The sequence below is a fragment of the Lissotriton helveticus genome, chromosome 4_2, assembly GCF_964261635.1.
Source record: "Lissotriton helveticus chromosome 4_2, aLisHel1.1, whole genome shotgun sequence".
Classification (NCBI taxonomy): domain Eukaryota; kingdom Metazoa; phylum Chordata; class Amphibia; order Caudata; family Salamandridae; genus Lissotriton; species Lissotriton helveticus.
Genome location: NC_136064.1, coordinates 9734658 through 9751046, shown reverse-complemented (window position 1 = coordinate 9751046; position 16389 = coordinate 9734658).

Below are 16389 nucleotides of genomic sequence, written 5' to 3'. Positions count from 1 at the left end.
CAGACGTTTTTACTCTTACCCAGTCCAAAGATCAGGGCTTGATCCATCACCGTTATTTAGCTCACTGCCCCATCCCAGCTCAGAACCTGGCTATATGCAAATTAGTCTGTCCCTGGCCCAGTGCATCATGGGAACAGGGCAGACCAAACTACCAAGCCAATTCTTCACTAGAAAGGAGACAAGCTTCCGGGGACCGGTTTCTGCCATTTCAGGCGTCATCGGCCCGGCTTGCTTGAATCCTGATGGAGCAGTGAGCAAGGGACTCATGTCTGAGTATACCCTTCCACGCTTATGGTGGACAAAATGATTCAGAAAAGGGGGTGGTGATGAACAGAGTGTCTGAATTAAGCAGACTTTAAAGTAAAGAATTGGCTTGGTAGTTTGGTCTGCCCTGTTCCCATGATGCACTGGGCCAGGGTCAGACTAATTTGCATGTAGCCAGGTTCTGAACTGGGATGGTGCAGTGAGCTAAAAAACGGTGATGGATCAAGCCCTGATCTTTTGACTGGGTAGGAGTGTTCTGCTTAATTCAGATACTCTGTCCATCACCACCCCCTTTTGAATCGAATCATTAATGCTAGCAAATCGGGTTCTTATGACAGGGAGGATGCGCACGCAGCATTATATAGCTATTTATGATTTATATTATACCCCAAGTAAAATATCTAAATGGAGTACTCACCATGTACAGTCAGACCAGGCCAACCTCTCTAAAAAAATAAGTCGAGTTTGGTCTAAACTGCCTATGGACAAATGGATTGCTGACCTTAGGAAAACTAAGCCTGAGCCCAGCAATGATCCCATAGAAGCGAATACTCGCTTCAGTCAGTGGCTGGAGGTATCATTAGACCTGACTCTCCCTAAAGTCGAACTCTCTCATCGTAGGGGGGCGAATAAAAAAGCTTGGTACACCCCAGAGCTGAGAACCCTTAAACAGATATGTAAGCACAAGTAGAGGAGGTGGAGGAAAGACTACTGTGAAGATAGTAAAAACATCTATAGGTTAGCCTTACGCAACTATAAACGGGCTATTAAAGTTACCCAGTCCAACTATTATCAGGAGAAAATTACTTCCGCCGCTAGTTCCTCCAGGGACATTTTTAAATTTTTTAAGTCTCTAGTCACTCCCCCTACCCCTACTAACGACCTGTCTCTGGCTTACCCTCGTTGCAGGGAGTTGGCAAATTTCTTTGCTACAAAGGTAGCAAACATCTACTCGTCATTCCAGGTGAACCCGGTAGGTCCATTCCTCCCCCCTGCCCAAGACCTGATCCTGCTCAAGGAATTCTCTCCCCTCGATTGTGCAAAGGTCCAAGTGCTCTTGGGGAACTTGAAAACAGGCTCACCAATCGATGTAGCTCCACCAACTGTCCTTAATCTGGTCTCAGACACAGTGGCTCCGGTGATACAGGATGTGATCAATACCTCCTTGGCAGCTGGATTAGTTCCACCCGTGTGGAAACAGGCAAGAGTAAGGGTGCTATTAAAAAAGCCCAATCTCAACCCTGATGATTGGGCTAATTATCGCCCTATCTCTTTGTTGCCTACTATTAGTAAGATTGCCGAAAAACACGTTAACTCCCTGTTATCCACCTTCATCGAAAGTAACAATCTATTACATCCCACCCAGACTGGGTTTAGGTGCAAACAGGGCACCGAAACTGCCCTTATTGCAGTGGTGGAGGAAACAAGGAAGATTGTAGATGAAGGGAAGTGTGCTGCCATACTACTATTGGACCTCAGTGCGGCCTTTGATACTGTTAACCACACTATTCTGACTCAAAGATTGAGTAATTTAGGTATCACTGGGACCGCACTGAGGTGGCTTCAATCCTTCCTTTCCGATCGGACCTTCTCAGTGTTTGAGGCTGATGCTGTGTCTCCTTCAATGCATCTACAATGTGGTGTTCCCCAGGGTTCATCCCTCAGCCCTACTTTATTTAACATCTATATGAGACCATTGGCTGAGGTGGTGTTACCCTGGGGGTGCAACTGATGACCTATGCTGATGATACTCAGCTTATCATCACTCTGTCTGGGCAGGAGTCGACTTATAACAACTTATTCTCCTGTCTCAGCAGAGTTTATGAGTGGATGAACGAGTCCTTCTTGAAGCTGAATGGAGCTAAAACAGAGGTCATGATGCTGGGACATAATGCACCCACCTCTGTAAAGGAATGGTGGCCGGATATTCTGGGCCAGCCCCCGCTCCCAAAAGATCAAATTAAGAGTTTGGGACTTTGGCTGGACCCAGCTCTTAATTTTCTGGCACAGGCTCGGAAGGTAGCAGGGACCGGCTATGCCCTGATCAGATCACTGAGAAAAATCATAGAGCTGCTTCCGTTTGAGGCTAGGAGGATATTAGTACAGGCGTTGATTTTATCACGGCTGGACTACTCCAAAGCAGTCTATCTAGGGGCCCCAAAGGGGACACTTAAGATCTTACAGACTATCCAGAATTGTGCAGCCCGGATGTTACTGGACATCCCACGAAGAACCTCAGCCAAATCAGCGCTGCGGCAACTCCACTGGCTGCCCGTACAACAAAGGATTGAATTCAAGGCAATGCCTATTGTGCATAAAGCCCTGACTAACTCTGGACCAGACCTCCTCCTTCCTCTGTTTCGCCCTATCAAACATGCGGGACCCTGGGGGGCGCTAGAGGGCGCACTGCGGAATGGCTGGCTAGTGTGTCAGCTCCGCCGGACGGACGCGGTACTAGCGGCCTTACACCTCCCAAATCCACCGCCACTGACCCTAAAACGCGAGCACCGGACGTCAGAATAGGCAGCCGACACAACCCCGACATCAACATGCCGAAATAGGAACCACTAAAGAAAATATCGGCGAAAATCACCGCAGAGGCGAGAGGCTCTTCAAAATGGCCGCGCCCGAGGATCTGCGCCGATGGCAACTCGGGCAGCTCTGAAACAGAAGCAGGAATGTTTTTGCCCAGCTCGATACTGCACCAAGGCACTGTCCGCTCCATAGCGCTGCGAGGAGGCTGGGGCCAAATGCGGACGGAGAGAACACCACAACACGATATGCGTTCCAGCGACCACAAAATGGCGGCGGCGCTGGAACGCAAATGAAACACAGCGACGACTGCCTGGGACTACGGCGCGAGGAGCTGCGAGCGCGGCGACTCTTTCTATGGCGGCTAGTTGGGGCGACAAGCACTGGTGAAGGTGAGCAAGGAGAGAGACACCCCCACCCTGTAAGCTTGAGATGGGTCATGATCCCAGGTGACTCACTGCGGCGCTAATGGACAATCGCGGAAGGAAGTGGAAAACGAGCTCGGAAGGGCCAGCTGGGCAACCGAAGCAACTACCTGCACTGGGAGACGCTCACCGACACCAGTATGTATGCTGGCGTTGCAGAACTGAAAGATAAGTAGCGTGCTGTGTGCGGAGTGTGCGCCATAAGCCTTGCAGCGACATAGGGGTCAAGCATACCCCGAGGACTACAGGGTGTAACTTGCCTGGAAAAGGTAGCACGTGGCGTCCTATGGAGGAGCGACTTTACGGGCACCTAGGCACCAGACTACTGCTTGGCAATCGCAACGGGACGAGCTCACCCTTGTGAAATCTGATGAATAAGAATACCTCGCAGGGGGGACTGAGAACGCAGGCATGCCGCAACCTATCGTCTGCAAGCCCACCGACGGCGAAAAGCCCGAGAACGACTAGACGAAGTCCACCACCACCGTCGCATAATATGGGAAAGCCAGATAAGCAACAAACAAAACTCCCATTCGAGTCCAGGAAACAGGTCAAGAATAACGCAACCATCTCAGAAGTGGAGGGAGAGCAAGAGATGGCAGATGGAACTGGCATGGAGACAGTACTGCGTGCAATCCAGCAAAGTCTACAGGAGATGAATGGTAAACTGGACAACGTGATGTTACGAGTAGACAACATGGCGGCGAAGATAGAGAAGCACGACGAGCGAATCGTGGAAGCGGAGCAAAGGATCTCTAAGGTGGAAGACGACTCCACAAATACAGCGAAGGTCTGCGGCGCCCTCGACAAAACGGTGGAGAGCCTACGTGCCAAGGTGGAAGACCAGGAAGCGAGGTCCAGACGCAACAATGTCCGCATATCGGGCCTGCCGGAGTCCACCAACACTGGTAAAATGGAGACTTTCATTGAGAAGTTAATTACCGAGATCTTCGGTGCTGACAAGTTATCACCGGTATTCCTGATTGAACGAGCACACCGCTCCCTGGCGCCAGTACCGAAACCGGGGGCTGCCCCACGCATGATCATTGCTCGAGTGCTCAATTACAGGGACCGGGACACGATCCTCCGACTTGCCAGGGAAATGGGCACGATCGCATATCAGGGAACCACTCTGGAATTCTATCCAGACCATACCGTGGCGGTGCAGTTGGCGCGCAAGGAATTTGCCCCAGTGAAAAAGAAACTGCGCGATCTTGGACTGGAATATGCCATGCTCTACCCAGGAAAACTCAAAATCACGAACGCGGGGAAGCCGGTTATTCTTCCAACAGTCCAAACGGCACAGGAGTACCTAAAAAAATTGGGAAAACGGCGAAAGGCGCAGGATCGAGGTGAACCAACGAGTGATATCGACTGACTCAACAGGTCATTGTAACACTTTCTGCACTGCAGGACGACCAGACCAAGAAACGTTTGACTACCAACTCGAGATGGCTAAAGAGTTGACGGACACCACATCGACGAGAAATCAAGGCTCTACACACGGAATGGATTGGTATATAGCAACGAGACCACATATGACTCATGCACATATACCATACTACTGAGATGGCACGAGATGGGCCTTTACACAGTGAGTAAACAGATGGTACATTGTGAGCTGGGGATGTCGAACAGGCCTCATCGCCAAGAGCGAGATACACGTACCCCTAGTGAGAACGATACTCTGAACACGTTGGTAAAGGGGGTAGGGGGCACCTGAGCCCGGGGGGCACTGATGAGGAATTGAACCCAACTGCACTGCCCCACAGGGCACTATGTCTGTGATATTCTCACACTTGTAAGACTTGCTGAATTTCACGCTAACAATATGGCGGACATACATGATTCTGAATGTATTGCGTACCACTGCCGATAAATGTTGGCGGGAGGTTGAGGGAGTGAAGGATAATGATTGCAAAGTTATGACGAACGCACATGCGTCTATCCACATCCACTATGTGGGTGGAGATGTGTGTACCTGGCGACACCCCCGAGAGGGTGCGCCCCAATTCAAGTTCTATACTGAGGTTAAATGTTGAAAGGGGAAGGCTTTGGCAAAGTTTGGGAGCTAAAGTGGGAGGAGGGTGGGAAGGGAAACTGGGTTTTGTTCACTTTGAATCACTGTGTCTGAGAAGCATGGCGACCTCCTTATTCATATTTTGCATTACACCAGATGATATACCCCATTTCAAATCATTGATGTTCAACTGTGAATTAGAGCACCTTACAGACCTATCATATTTGCAGAAGGCACCTAGCAAAGTACGACTGACACTACACCCAATGCCGTGATATGACCTAACACCCTAAAACTCCTCACGTGGAATGTTCGAGGTCTAGGCAACCCGAAAAAAATTCGGCAGATGTTTGCATACTTCGATCGCTTACACATTGACATAGCTTTCCTGCAAGAAACGCATATGGCAACCAACAGCACGTCCACGCTAGGCGCTAAATGGGCGGAATCTGTCACCAGCTCGAACTACTCCTCTTATTCTAGGGGGGTCAGCATTTTGGTGCGGAAGGGGGTACACTTTACGATATCGCACATACACAGAGACACTGACAGTAGAAGCGTCATTGTGGTGGGCACGGTGAGACAGCGGCAGATTGTACTGGTAAACACTTATGGCCCTAATGTAGACGATCCTGGGTTCTTTAGGAGAGTGTGGCAAAACATAGCGGATATCCAAGCTGACCATATAATTTGGGGTGGCGATTTCAATGTAGCGTTGCAAGATGGGCTTGACAGGACGATACATACGCTGGAACCACATGTTAAGGCTAGAGAAATGATTCGTGATGTCATGGATGACTTACAGATGGTGGATGTGTGGAGGGTCAGTCACCCGGAGGAGACGATAGCAACACACATTAATGCAGCACACAACAGCTGGTCTAGACTGGACTACTGGCTGGGCACGCGGGAATTACTAACATGGGCTACTCATATCAAACACCTCCCACGAACACTTTCCGACCACAGTCCTGTGCTCCTAGAGATCACTATCCCACACTACGAACCACCACCATACACATGGCGTTTCAACGCGGTGGCATTACGTGACCCGATATATGTGGGCACCATACATAAGGCGATGATAGATTACTTTGACCTGAACTGCCCCACGACTGATGACCCATGTTTACTGTGGGAAGCCTTCAAAGCCACGATACGGGGAGTGTGCATCAGTACGTCCACGGGTATACTAAAGGACATAAGGCAACAGCTGCAGACACGTGACAATGCCATACACACCTTAGAACAGACATACACGCAGACAGGAGACACTAAGATATTAGGAGAAATACAGGCCCTACTGGTGGAGCATAGACAGCTTGCCACTGATGAGCTGAGATATGTGTCCAAGCGTAAAACTGCCCGATTGTACGGAGAAGGAGGCAGACCAGGTAGAGCACTAGCCGAACGAATTTGCTTGGGACGTGTGCCCCAACACATAACGTCAATACGTACTCAGACAGGGGAGGTAGCCAGGGACATTAAGCCAGGGACATTAAAGGGATAACAAACGAATTCATGACTTCCTATGGTAAGCTTTATGAGGCGTGTCCTTCGCTCCCACGGGAGGACCTACTATCGTATATGGCAGACGTGGAGATTGCGTGGTTGGCTGATGGCCACAGGGAATATCTGGCCCGTCCTATCACCGTGGAAGAAGTCAAGGATACTATTAAGCGATTACCGAACGGCAAGGCACCGGGGCCTGATGGCTTTGTGACAGAATTCTATAAGATGTTCGCGGACTTGCTAGCCCCGCATTTAGTGAGACTATACGGGGCTGCAAACGAAGCCCAAACTCTACCAATGTCTATGAAGGAGGCTATGCTTATTGCGCTTTTAAAACCGGGTAAGGAAGAGGATAAGTGCGACTCCTATCGCCCCCTCTCACTACTAAATGTAGATACGAAAATAATAGCAAGCCTACTGGCAGAGAGACTGAAACCGCTGATGCCCTTGTTGATACGGCCTGACCAATCAGGCTTCATTCCGGATAGATCAACAACACACAACACGCGCACATTGTTTGCATTGGCTCACTACCTGGCACCGGACTTAAAAGCTGTGGCAGTCCTATTAGATGCTGCTAAAGCGTTTGACACAATCGACTGGTCCTTTCTACATGCGGTTCTGATACGCATGGGGTTTCCCCCTGTCTTCATGGGGTGGGTCTCAATGTTATATACAAACTTAACGGCACGCATTAGAATAAACAAATATGTATCGGAACCCGTCCCAATCTGTCGAGGCACTAGGCAAGGGTGTCCACTCTCGCCGATGCTATTTGCTCTAATATAAGAACCCCTGGCTTGCAAAATCCGACAGCACCACCATTATTCAGCCATACAACTTCCAGCACGCCCCATACACATCTCGCTCTACGCAGATGACATGGTGTTATATGTAAAGAATCCGGATCAGCATCTCAATCCACTCTACATAAAATTTGGTCAACATTCAGGGTTACAGATAAATTGGGATAAATCTCTCATTTTGGCGCTGACGGACAGCACACTCCCGACACCCATGGACTACCCACTGGAATGGCAAGATAAACCGACGAAATATTTGGGAGTATGGTTCCACAGGGATCCTGAACTGGTCATCCGCACTAACTATGGCAGAACAATAGCATCCCTAGAAGATAAAGTTAAGCGATGGAATAAACTGCCACTTTACCTGGCGGATAGAACAGCGATCATTAAAATGGTGCTTTTGCCAAAATTCCTTTATTTGTTCAATAATATTCCAATAAAGCCGCCGGCGGAGGTATTCCGAAACATAAAAACACTGGTGCTTAACCTGCTCTGGGCGGGAAAACATGCCAGGATGGACCTGCGCACTATGACACTGCCATATGCTAAGGGGGGTTTCAAGGTCCCAGACTTCTATCTTTATTACTTATGCGCTCAGGCGCAGTTTGCGCTTTACTGGTACCACGAAATACCTTTCCTGACCCATGCGGCTGTGGAAGCAGGAGACGCAGACCCAATCCCACTAGCCAACATACTGCTGCACAAACGACCTAGACAGCACGACCATGACATTAATCCTGTCAACACTACCACAGACGCATGGAGACTGATGGGGAAAGCAGCAGGCAGCCTACCACTTTACGCACCCGCTCTTCCGCTGGCTCATCACCCGGCGCTTTCGGTCACACAAGAACAGGTTGGTATGGATTTGTTAAGGCGGGCAGGGTTAGACAAACTAGGAGACCTATACGAAGAAGGAGTCTTTCAGACACTAGACAAATTGGAGTATATTAGCAACCCAACACCGCTATTCAGTTTCAATCACTACAGGCTGCAAAGGGCGATAAAGGAACACTACCCAAGGTACCCCGAAGAGCCCAGAACACTTGCACCCTTGCAGTTGGTTCTCACCACGCCCACAGCTTCCCACTTGGTATCCAAATTATACACAAGCATACAACAGGATATAGGAGGGAACACTGATGGGGGGAGGGACAAATGGAGTGCAGTATTGACCGAACCACTTACTGAGGGTGAATGGGCAACCACATGCCTGCTCACCGGCATGCTGACACCAAACGGGAACTTAAGGATCATACATTATAAGTATCTGCACCAGATGTACTATACACCCCCAGAGACTGCACAGATACGGTCTCAGAGATTACTCCAAATGCATTAGATGTGTACAGGAGAATGCGGACTTCATGCATCTGGCATGGCACTGTCGCAAGTTAGCAGGGTACTGGGAACAGGTGATACAAGTGCTGAACGAAATGCTTGGGGCCTCACTTGAATGCAGAGCAAAGGTCTGTCTGTTGGGTATTGTTCCACAACTGAGAGCGCAAAGGCGCAAATTTGGTGTAGTGGCACTATTGCTGGCCAAACGAAGGGTGTCACTACATTGGAATAGTAGACGAGGACCAGGGGTCAAAAACTGGCTAGAAGATTTAACGTACTGCCGAGACACACTGATCACATATGAGGAAGAGTTGCCGATCAGGTCGCGCTCCAGAGATTATTGGCTGTACTTGCGTACCTATTTACAGGAACATGCCAGGACGGAGACAGATGATGATTAATGACAAGGTCCTTAACAACATGCAGGGAATGGAATAATAGACTGTCAATTGAGGTTGAGGGGGGAGGATGCTGTGACACAGAGATCTTAATTTTAAGGGTTTTCTTTGTTTCTAATTGTTTTGTTGTTATACCAGTATAAATGTTAAAAAAAAACAGTAAGTTCACTGGCATGAATGTAAGCATTTATAGCACTACTGTATGTTATGAGCACTACTTGCCGCAACGCCGCCGGTCCTATGGATGTCGGCTGATGGGCCGTGTACACCAAGAACATACTCTGTGGATTATATGATTGTGAAGCCGGCCTGTTAAGGATGTTGGCGCGATAACGTGTATTATTTATCTGCGAAGTGCAATAAATTTATTACACCAAAAAAAACAACAACAAAAAAACATGCGGGACCCTAAAATCCAGTAATAAGAATCTACTGGTAATCCCAAGGATTAGGAGGATCCGCATGGGTGGTAGGCGCTTTGCTTTACAGGCTGCAAAACTTTGGAACAACCTCCCTGATGCTATCCGTTTGGAGAAGAACCACCTTAGGTTTAGGAAAATGTTGAAAACATTTCTGTTCCTCTTATACATCAGAGATGAATGGACCACTTAAGCGCTGGGATGCCTCTGGGTAACCATGCGCTATACAAATGTGTAGTCATTCATTCAGTACTGCTGCCGGGACCAAATGTAATAGACATGATAGGTTTGCTGCTGACACTGTTCATATGTTTTTTTCTTGTCCCAAATTATCTGAATTATTTCTTTTAATTGAACAATTTTTAGGATTAATAATGGGATTATCAATGACTATAACTGGAGAATTGGTTTTGACTGGTGTCAGCTCAGAAACTTTTGCTTACACAAGATCTAAGACTATGACATATTTTATATTTATTTGTATGGCAGTAGTACGTGCATGTATCACCAATGATTGGATCAATCCGGATCCACCTTCCTTTTTTAGCTGGCGTGCGAGATTATTAGCAATGTATAATCTGGAATTGGCTATATACAAGACTAAGGGAATAAGAAAGAGGACTATGGGAGTTAAGATTTGGGGCCCCATAACTGATTGGATTTAAGAAATCTTGCATATGTTCTGTATTCTTCTTTTTTTCTCGACTGTATTTGCTTAATTGAATCATTTTGTATGATTTGCATTTCCTTGCATAAAATGGGGATAAAATCAATAAAAATAATAATAATAAATAAATAAATAAAATATCAGACATGATCGTAATACCCAGGTATACTGCTGAATCTGTAACACAAGAATCTTCAACATTAACAAGATGATTCTTTATAACTTGAGTTTTAGTTCTGTTTATTGCATACCCTGAATATGTGCCAAATTCTTGTGCTATTGCCTCCACCACGGTCAACGCAGAAAACGGATCGGCGGTAACAATGGCCACATCGTCGGCATAAGCTAAAACTTTAGACAGACAATTGGAAGAATTCCATTGTTGGCCTCAAATAGCCGTATCAAGTGGTCCATATATATATATATATATATAGCAAATAGCAGTGGTGAAGATGGACACCCCTGCCGAGTCCCCGCTGGATATTAAAAGGCAGGGTGTGGCCACCGTTTAGCCTTAAGCGAGCAGTACCTGAATAGCTTTAATAAAACCCTCACCCAACACAAACCATCTCATCGATTCACACAAAAAAATCCCAGGAGATCCTATCGAATGCTTTTTCAGCATCTAATAACAAAGCAGCTATAGGGTCCCCTGACATCTCTGTTGCATCAAAGAGCTGTGTGGTTCCACAACCCATTATGAACCCATGCTGACTGGGGTGAATCGTTTTCTTTAATATATTATTTAGTCTCGTGGCCATTCCTTTTGAAATAACCTCTAACATCATTATTCAGTAATTTTATGGGGCGATAAGAACCAGGCTCCCTAGGTGGCTTATCTTTTTTTAAGAGAACTATAACATCCGCTCCGGCCCAAGACTCAGGTGCGCCCCCCCCCCCCCCCCTTTGAGCCAACAGGATAACCTCAATCAGGTCTGGTCCGATAGTGTCTATAAATACTTTGTAAAACTCTAACGGAATCTGGTCAGGGCCAGCTGCCTTTTCAGATGGTAAATCTTGCAAAGCCCCGATTATTTCTTCATGAGAGAACACCCTCTCGAAGTTCCTCCCTGTCCGCCGAGTCTACCTTGTGTACAAATACTTTATCTACGAATTTTTGTATATCCAGCGACGCCACTGATGATTCCCTGATGTATAAGTACTGATAGAAAAGCCTAAAGGTCTCTCGAATCCCTAGCGAGTCTGTTATAACCTTCTCATCAGCATCATAAATTCCAGCGATTTCCCCGTCTGCCGTTTTTTGTCTTACTCTTACAGCCAGAGTATGCGCCACCCGCTCATTAAATTCGTGACAGTGCTCTTTTTTTGCCAAATAAATCTCTGCTGATTTCGCAGCGAGACGATCACCAGCCTCTCCTTGTTTATAGCCAGCTGAAATATTATTTCTTCTCTTCTATCTGGCCTCCCATACTAATAGCAGTGGCTAGAGCCTCTTCCAGCTTGTTTAATTTTTCTTTAATCACCACCTCCCGCTGTAACTCCTTCTTCTGGCGATGTAGACTATAACTAGTGGTTTCACCTCTAACCCCCGCATTAAAAGCATCCCAGACTATTCCTGCATTAGTGCTCCCTCGATTAAAATCCCAAAACTCCTTAATCCAGCCCTTCATATGTAAAACATAGTCAGGATCATATAACAACTTCCGTTTGAAAGTCCACCCCCGGATTTGCTTATCCGCCCCCGAGAAGGTAACTGTAAGCACTAACGGATTGTGGTCCAACAATATCCGAGGGCGCCTCTCAATACCAGAGTTGGTAATAAACTGGTGAGAAACAAAAAAATAATCCAATCGAGAGAGATAACCTTGGGCAGAAAAAAAGTACTACCTAAATCTGTAGATTTCAAATATGCCCATACATCTGTCAAGCCATTATTACTAACTAAGTTTGTTAAGGCAACACCAACCCTTCTTTTCTTCCCAGAATACTTTCTTCCTGGCATGCCCCATCGTGCCCCCAAACCATAAATGTTGAAATCCCCACAAATAATCATTGGGGTGGGCCACATGGCCAAGTTAGAAACTAGAGCTTCTAGCATTTCCGGGTTGTCACATGTTGATCCATAAAGAGAACATAGTTCAAATTTAGTACCACTTAAGAAACATTCAATCACCACCCACCGACCCCATTGGTCAGCAGACCCTTTCATAATTCCTCCGGGTGAGGATTGCCTCCCCCCTAGTACGAGAGCCCTGTGTCGTATGCATCAAAAGTTTAAATCTCAGTTGTTCCAAAATGCGAGCTCTACTACCTTCTATATGTGTCTCTTGGACACAGAGAAAGTCTGCACGTAAAGATTTGAGCCAAATTCCACCTTATTCCTCTTATTTTGTTAATTTAATTCACAGATATTAACTCCTTCCTCACCCCTCGCACCCTCCCCCCTCATTGTCCCCCACCTTGGGCTCATTAGAACCTTCTCTCATACAATGTGGCTCTCATACAGACCTCTCCAAGAGAAGCAGTGGAGCATAAAGTTACACATTACTCTACCCAATGGGCTGGTGCAGCATCAAGGCCATTGCAGGCAGCTGACTAGAGGCACTACCACAAATGGCTTCTAGAGGGCGCCAAACTGCAATGCATTGTTTCATAAGGTCTTTCTGCAAACATAAAGTGAGCCTGAAGAGCAAAAAAGTTGTTTCTCAGGTTTATGAAAACACGTGCACCAGCAGGGAGTGTCTGTAAGTATTTTCAGTTAGCATTACAAACACAAAGTGGGATTTTCTGTTTTTGTGAAATATTATTGCCTAATCTTATGCAGTCCTTTAATATATGGCTCTTTAAATGTATGTGTATAAAGTGCACCTACTAACCTGCCTGGAAGTCCGTCTTGCGAGCCTCAATGCATGGGATGATGCTGAAAGAACATGTATAAGTGCTTTCTTCACGCAATGCGTGTGCCCCATATTCACAAGTGGGTGTGCTTCTATTGTGAGGGGGTTGTGCAACCACACTCCTGACACATATGAAGGCCCTGTTATAGAATAATCATTGCCTCCTAGGCTCTGACAGGATGTAGGAGAGGCATGTACTCAGGGTTTCATTATTTCAGATGGTATTCTATGCACCAGTACGTTGCTTGTCTCCAGATTCACAGATAAATAACATTTGCCTTTCACAATCTGGCCTTGGCCTTCAGTTTTATTTACCATTGCTTTTAAGAAGGTTTTCTCACCCTCTGTCCATTCCAGTGATTTTCAGACCTCGAAGAAAATTAGCATTTTGTTCGCCAGAACTCTCCCCATACACTGATAAATAAAAAGGCCATTTTGGGCATGTTGTATTGTACTGCAGCATTTATAAAGAGCTTAATAGATAGAGAATAATCTTTTTTGTACTTTGTCAATGATAACAATGTTTATAAAGATATAACAAAGAGAAAAATAATTTAAACAGATAAATAAAAAAGAAAATGGAAATAAAAAATATGTAATTTTGTGTTCTGTTATGCCCATGCAATAATTGAAGAGGCCAAACCCTTACAGAAATAGAGAGGTCACGAGGGAGCTTGTGCTTATAGTTGTTGTTTCAAATTTCTTTCCCCTCTTCTCCCTGACCTGCAAATTAGTACCTTAGAGGGGGTCCCATTACTTACATAAAGAGCTTAATACCCCTATGCGGGGTGCTGAAACGCTGCCGACACAGGTAGCATGCTACATCGTGCAGGGTGTGTGGTTGGAAGGATGTGGTCTGTGCTTTGATCCCACATGGGAAGTGTTATGCATGATGATCACCAAGGTGTGGTTATTGTGTTATGGGACCCAGCGCATAGCATTGTGGTGGATGATGAAGTGTGAGACAGATGCACAGTGTTATGGTTCTCAGTATGCTGCTAGCTTTGAACAGCTCTGCAGGTCCCTTTGAGATGTTTTTATGATTATAGTCTGCTTATCTGGGAACCGCACTGGGTTGCCCATTCTGAAATGTTGTGTAATGTTGTGGTCCACAGCTGGCATGATTTGAGGAAGAGAGAAGTGAAGAGATCAATGGTATGGGCATTGTTGTTATCTGAGTGTCATTGTGAGATGTAAACAAGCGGTCAGAGTGTATAGATATTTGGGTCATGAAGTGGTAGACTAGGCAGCTAGCTATTGCTCTACCTCACAACCCCTTCTTAATGTTCCCAGCTAGAGAAGTGAATAAAATATTTTTTTCTACTATGCCAGGGAATTTTTAAACTTTTTATAATTCACTTTTTTGAGGTCCCTACACTTTCACTGACACCTGTGCACTCACACATAGTCACAATATAAGTGCTCCCGCGTATTCGCTTGGTCGTAGCACGCCCCGTCCCGTTATAGGGGCGGGAAGACCCCTATGATGAAGCATGACACTATTGGATTTTTTTAGTGTGTGAGGGGTATTTTAAAAAGCACATTGTGCTCTGGTCTTTACACCTTTAAGAGAGAGCCTAGCACGTTCGTTAGAAAAACAAAATCAATATAAATATAAATTTCATCACTTTTTCACTTTTTTGATAGAATCTCTTTGTTTATAAAAGTTCCGCTAGGAGGGTGATTCTATCAGTACCTCTACGCTCCCCTTTTGTTTTGGAACTTTTGTCATCGTCTCAGGTCATAATCTCTGCCTTTGCAGCATAGAGCTTTAGATGGTTATTCATCATCCATGTGTTTATGGCATGAAGGCAGTCACCAAGTTTTGAATTGTAGAGGCCTTCCGGTGATCCATTTAAAACATGTTTTTGGTGTCATTTGCATAGTAGATATAGGTGAGGTTGAATGATGTAATCAGGTTTGGTATGGGGATTTGGTCGGTGTTGAAAAATAGAGAGGATACGAAGGACCCCTGTCGAATGCCACCGTGCCGTGCATGAGGCGTTGATGTGAAAGGTGGTAGGTAAGCTACACTTTGTCTGTCTGTGATTGAAGAACATTCCATTTTAGAGCATTTTCATGGAGTCAAGATTGTGTATTCTTTGTAGTAGCATGTGGTGGTAGACAGTGTGAAATGCAGCTGATAAATCCACATGCAACAATTGTTGTGCAGTTCCCACTAATCTGTAGGATCTGCACGTTTATTGGACAGCATAAACTTTGGGTGAGGTGCCTAGACTGATTCCAGTCAATCAATACATCATGCCAATACTGTTCTCCTTGTTTCTTGATTCAATTTAACTTAACATATGATTTAAACAATATGTGTACACACTGTTTGTTGCCAGAATAAATCTATTTATTTTTTCTCTTTAGTTTTGATTCATTTGAATCATTGTGAGTATGTATATGAATGTGTAAAGGGGAATGTGGTTTTAAAAAAAAAAGAATTTCTGATTAAATGTTGTTGTATGTCTTGTATAGTTGGTTTTTTGAAATGTGAAAATAGGTGAAAATGTAACCAAAATAATGAATCAAAACTAAGGGGCACATTATGATCGCGGACGGACTCAAGTCCGTCCGCGACCATAGAGGAGGAGGGAACCTCCGCATGTCCTGCGGAGTTCCCTCCTGTGCAATTAGGATGTGACCGCCACCCTGGCGGTCACATCCTCTATTTTTAACATTGCGGCGGGTGCGGCTTCAAGCTGCACCCGCAGCAATGTTAAAAATGCACGCATTGCATTTGCATGCACAAAGTGGCAGGCACCGCGCGGTGCCTGCCGCTCTGTGCACGCAAATGCAGGGGGGTACCATAGGTACCCCCCATGTGCACCCCCCACCCCCTCTTCACCCCTGGGGGCCCGCAACGGGCCCCCAAACAAGAATCCGTATGCCTTTGCACGGCGGACATGCCGCCGTGTAAAGGCATTAAAATACAGACATCCTAATATGGTGGACGGTGTCTGAGAGACACCGCCACCATATCAGGCCTTTTCCGCCGCGGTTGTAAGCCAACCGCGGCGGAAAAGCAGCGGACCTAAACCAGGACCCACCAGCCATCCTAATGTGGCGGTGGGTCTCTGGTGGGTCCGCAGAGGATTTTCCGCATCCTCCAGGCCGGCGGTGGCTTCCGCCGGCCCGGAG